The 5,763-nt window shown below is 39.0% G+C and overlaps 1 non-coding gene across 1 annotated transcript; it reads right to left on the reverse strand.

The window, feature by feature from the left end:
- Positions 1-4,745: 4,745 nt before the first annotated feature.
- Trnae-cuc (transfer RNA glutamic acid (anticodon CUC)) lies at positions 4,746-4,818 on the reverse strand. The gene has a single exon. It is a non-coding gene; the product is annotated as a tRNA-Glu (tRNA).
- Positions 4,819-5,763: the final 945 nt, after the last annotated feature.

Here is a 5,763-nt window from a genome sequence, read left to right on the forward strand (position 1 = left end):
TAATTGTATTCCCTCCTAATTTTAGCAATTAAAGAAACTGAAGCCAGGGCTGGGTTGTGGCTCAGTGGTAGAGCACTTGCCTAGCACCTGTGAGGCCCTGGGTTCAAACCTCACCACCACATATAATAAAGTAATAAAATAAAGCTATAAAAAATTTATTAAAAAGAAAGAAAGAAACTGAAGCCAGAATTAAAGACAAGGCAGTCAGTGCAGATAGGCAAGGGTTGGATCCAGAGGCCAGTTTGGGTCAGGGGAGTAGGAGATTGGTGATTCTCTAGGGAGTAGGGTCTGGGCAGCCAGTTGTGGTGGCACATGTCTAGAATCCCATGGCTCTAGAGGCTGAGAAAGGAAAATTGCACCATCCATGCTATTCCCCTTCATCACTATACAAAATACATGCATGAAGATGTGAATTTAGTGTCAACATACCTTATATGTAATCAGAGATATTATAAATTATGATATAATGGTGTATTAAGAATTGTAATGCAAAAATAAATAAATAAATAAACAAATAAGAAAGGAAAATGCAAGTTCAAAGTCAGCCTCAGCAATGGTGAGGCGCTAAGCAACTCAGTGAGACTGTTTCTATGATAGAGACTGGGGATGGGGCTCAGTGCCCCTGAGTTCAATTCCTGGTACAAAAAATAAACAACAACAACAACAACAAAAGAAACCACTTTGAACTACATAATAGGCATAAGTTGTGAATGTCTTCAAAACTTTGTTTATTCTCATTTTTATAATAAATCTAAAAACCTATGTGCATAAATTGCCGCAGTCTGGCTGGGCACAAATCATGAGCCACTCAAGAAGGAACAAACTTTATTTCCCAACTCCCCTGAATGCCACCCAATCGGCCTTCTCCGGGACACACCACACACCAACCGGAACTTCACCAACCAACGCGGAACTCTTCAGGAATCCCCAGAGAGCTCAACCAGAACTCAAAGGGAACTCTTCGAGAACTCAAAAGTCATCATCTTAATGACTCACTGGCGTCACCTCTCAACCACTACTTCTGGCAAAAATGCCATGCATCATCCCGACTCGGCTGTGGCCCTCAACAATAAATTATAAATTGAAGTTTAAATGAGGCAAATTTTTAAAATTAGAAATATTTAATTTAATAATTAAGTAGTTCTTGATTCCAGGTATTCCTACAATATCATATTTTTTTTCTTAGCTCATTTCAGTTTGAAAGGGTAAAGTTTCTAAGCTGCAAAGCCTGAATTAAAATGTAAAAGACTAGGTATTGTTAAGTTCCTCTGCTACACCCAGAACCTGAAATTCCTGAGATAGTTAAGACAACGCCCTACTGGCCATTTAGCCTAGGGCCCTGTGCAGTTTGTCACAGGGCCCGAACCAATCAGTTTGAATATGTACTCCGCTTAGGAGTGACCAATCACCCCCGCCCGACCTGTTCCCGCCAATGAATGTACTAATCATGTCTCAGAGTTGTTGTTCAATTTCCCCGCGCCTCATGATGATTTGTTCTGATGTATACAAAGCCCCCTGCCCTCTCCAAAAAGTGTACTTAAGCTCTGCTTGACCTCTGCTCGGGGCTTTGGGCTGCTCTATCTTCCTGAGTGAGCCTGGAACCTCAGCATGCTGAATTAATAAATCCCCTTTTGCCAATTGCATGGAGCCAGTCTCTTGTGTGGTCTCTTCCTCCAACGCTACTCTGGACCTTTACAAGTTATGCAAAATATTAGGGTAACCTGTCTCAGGGATTGTCTTTCCCTACAGGGAGTTTAAAAAGTTGTTAATTTGATAAGCTTGTAATTTAATTTGCTCTAATTTAATCCCCAACATTTTCCTTTCTCTTCCTCCCTCCACCATTCTCTAATTTATTCTATTTATTTGTAGTTTTATTAAAATTAGTGCCTCATGAATATTCATGAAGGTCAGATTCACTGTGGTATATTCATATGTGTACATTGTAAAGTTAGGTCAGATTCTCCCTTTTCCCATCCCTCCTCCCTCTCTCTTAATCCCCTTCCTCTACTCCACTAGTTTATCTTCTATTTTTCACAGGATCCCCTACTTTTTTCCTTTTCTTTTTCCTTATTTTGCTCTAGCGTCTACATAGCGGAGTAAACATCCACCCCTTGGTTTTCTGACTCTGGATTATTTTACTTAACATGATGATTTCCACTTCCGTCTATTTACTGGTAAATGTAAAGCAGAGTTTTAGTGAGTGGCTATCTGTGCTGAGTCATAAACTGTTCCTTCAGCTCATCTATCAAAAACTCTGTCTTGTAGGGAAATAGGGGCTATTTATTTAATAAGTTTTAGTTTCTTTCCTTCTGATTTTCTCTCTTCCATACCTATTCATTCACTAGGACTCAATTTTGGAGTTTCAAATCAGGTCTAAAAAACTCCCAAAGCCTGCAGAGACTGCTGTGATTAAGGAGAGCAAAGAGCACCAATCCAGGAGAAGCAGATACTGCTTGAACCAGAATATAGCTATATAATTAACAGCTTCATGAGGTACATGGAGTAAGAAGCAGGGGTCTCCTGGTCCAAGAGGAGAGTGTGACCCCCCCTTAGGCACATTTCAATCTCATGGGGACTCTGCATTCTCAGTGCTGTTGTGTTTCTTACTTCTATGCCCTGCGTTATGCTCTTGAGATGGAATATTCTCCCACACATAAATGTGGCTTTGACCTCAATTGGCCTGGGGGGCAGATATTCAGATCTTATGTTGCTACTCTGCCCTCTAAGGGTTGTAATCCTCTTGTCCTAAATAATATTGAATGCTTCCTGTTCTGCTCTTGTTATCATAGCACCTGTAAAACTGCACCTGCTTTGCACCTGTCTTTGCAGCCTGTGGTTGCATCTGTTTTGATTAGCAGCATGGCTAATCTTCTGTTTCCCAAAGGAGATGGTAGCACTGAGCAGAAATTTGGACTTTATCTTCCAGTTCTTAGTATCCTTCAGGTCCTGTATCTAGCCAAGTGCCAGTTTTTCTCACATGCTTTCCCTTGCAGGATTCTGTGGACCCAGCCCTGGACAATGTTCTTCCTGCAGCAGGTATCCCTCTCCCTCTTGCCTCACTTGTACTCTGGTCCTATAGGCTCCATGTGTCTCTAGCCTGCAGTGTGTTCTGGACTCAGTCTTCACACTTGCTTTGCCAGATGCCTGGGATTCTCTTTCCCCCAATGTCCTTGGGGTTTGCTACTTTTTTGTCTGATCTATGCACAAATGGAACGGCAACCTCTGTTTCTAGTTCTTTATTCCGAATTACTTTTCTTCACGGGTTTGAGAATATAAAATTCTTTACCTCCTGGTAGAAAATTGGTTACTTGTTAACTTATTGATGCAATGACTAATCATCAAAACTTAGTCAATCAGAGATTCATTGCCAAAGAATACACATTTCTGATCTTCCCCTCAGTAACATCCCTGTCATGAAATTCCTGAAAATCAGATAACCAGCACCAGCTTCAGTGCAATGATCAAACTTTTGAAAGACAATTAGCTACATCTTACCCTGGTAAACATGATTCTGTAGCTGAAGTCTGCTGAAGTCCACACTATAACTTATGAGCCTTACTCTTTCCCCTAAACTCTCTTCTTACAATATCGAAAACTCAGTTTATTGTTTTAGATATTAGTGGTAGACTATCAGTATTTATGATCATCTTCAGTTGTGTTATATTATTTTCTCTTGTCATTTATTATTATTCATAAGCCCCATGAGAACAAGTACTTTAATGCCCTTGTTTATTGTGATCACTTAGTGATGACCTGATGTGTAACACGCTGCTGCCTGCACTCCACAAAGATTTGTTGAAAGAATGTTAGGGACAACACACCATTGAACATTAATAACCTAGTATCTAAGACAGAGTCTAATATTTAGAAGTAATTCCATAAATATCAAGCAAATGGATGGAAATAAATTTTAGATCTACTGCACATTATTGTGCCTGGAATTAATATTACTAAAAATTGCTAACACAGTAAATTTTAAGTGTTCTCACCACAAAACGTGAGGCAAGAAAATTCATAGATTAATTAGCTCAATTTAGCAATTCTACAGTGTTGTATTTCAAAACATCATGTGATAGATGATTGATAAATGAAATTTTTTCGTCAATTAAAAATAAATAAACAGTGGTCTGGAGTTTATAGCTCTGCAGTAGAGCAACAGCTGACATGTGTGAGGTTTTGGGTTCCATCTACAGTGCCATACAAAAAATTCAATCAATCGATATGAATGAATGAATGAATGAATGAATTCATTGTTGAAGTATTTTTGAAAATAATTTTGGGGACTTCCCTGAAATAAACCAAGAATTATTCAGGTCTCTGTGGGTCCAAACAGTTCTCATGAACTGAGCTCTTTTTAGAAATACACTAGCAGAAAAATTTCCATCTTTTCCTACTGGATATCTTTTGAAAGACTTTAGAGCATTAGAAATTTAGTGCATTCAAAACTGAGCTGATATGCTTTCCTTTTTTTCTTTAAAAACCTTTATTTTATTTATTTATTTTTTATGTGCTGCTGAGGATTGAACCTAGGGCCTTGCACGTGCAAGGTGAGCACTCTACCACTGAGCCACAACCCTGGCCCCTGATATGCTTTCCTTTAAACCCAGATGCTCTAGTAAGACTCTCTCTGTCAGGAAGTGGCATCTTGTGTTGCTACTCTGCTCTCTAAGGGTTGTAATCCTCTTGTCCTAAATGGATATTGAATGTTTCCTGTTCTGTGTCTTTATTTATTTATTTTTCTTTTTTGGGGAGACTGGGGATTGAACCCAGGGCCTTGTGCATGAGAGGCAATCACTCTACCAGCTGAGCTATATCCCCAGCCTCCAGGTCCCTTTTCAACCCAGCTTGAAGTAATGATTTCACCTCCTACAATAGTCTTTGAGTCTGCTCATTTCCTCTTTCTGTGATTGCCCCACCCAAGCTACCCTACCTGTCATCTAACCTACTATATCAACCTACGTTGGAACATCAGCATCTTCTCTTTCCATCTCACCAACCTAACTTTTAAAATTGTTTTAATCTTTACTTTTAAATTTTTTTAAAAGATATACATGACAGTAGTGTATTTTGACATATTATACATACATGGAGTATTACTTATTCTAATTAAGGTCCCATTTTTGTGGTTGTACATGATGTGGAACTACACTGGTTCATATGAGAACATAGGAAAGTGATGTCTGACTCATTCTACTCTTTTCTATTCCCATTCCCCTCCCTTCGAAGCATTTTCTTTTGTCTAATCCAATGAACTTCTATTACCTCCACCCCTTATTGTGTGTTAGCATCTCAGAGGGAAGATTTGGCCTTTGGTTTTTGGGGGACTGGCTTATTTCACTTAGCATGATAGTCTCCATTTCCATCCATTTACCAGCAAGTGCCATAATTTCCTTCTTTTTTATGGCTGAGTAACATTCCATTATGTATATAAACCACATTTTCTTTGACAGCTATCTCCTGTACTTAACTATCCATGCCATAAGAGCAAAGACTATATTTTTATTTATTTTTTAATCATAGATGGATACAATACCTTTGTTTATTTATTTATTTTTTTATATGGTGCTGAGGATTGAACCCAGTGCCTCACACATGCTAGGCTCTACAACTGAGCCACAACCCCAGTCCCAGCAAAGACTATATTTTTGGGATGTAGGAAATACTCAACAAATATTTATTAAATCCAGGAGCAACAAGGGGCCAATATAAGAAACCAGAAAGGGATTCACAGAGGATCCACCTCATTCTACAGCAGTATTTCAC

Source organism: Urocitellus parryii, chromosome 2, assembly GCF_045843805.1.
Source record: "Urocitellus parryii isolate mUroPar1 chromosome 2, mUroPar1.hap1, whole genome shotgun sequence".
In the NCBI taxonomy this organism is placed as follows: Eukaryota; Metazoa; Chordata; class Mammalia; order Rodentia; family Sciuridae; genus Urocitellus; species Urocitellus parryii.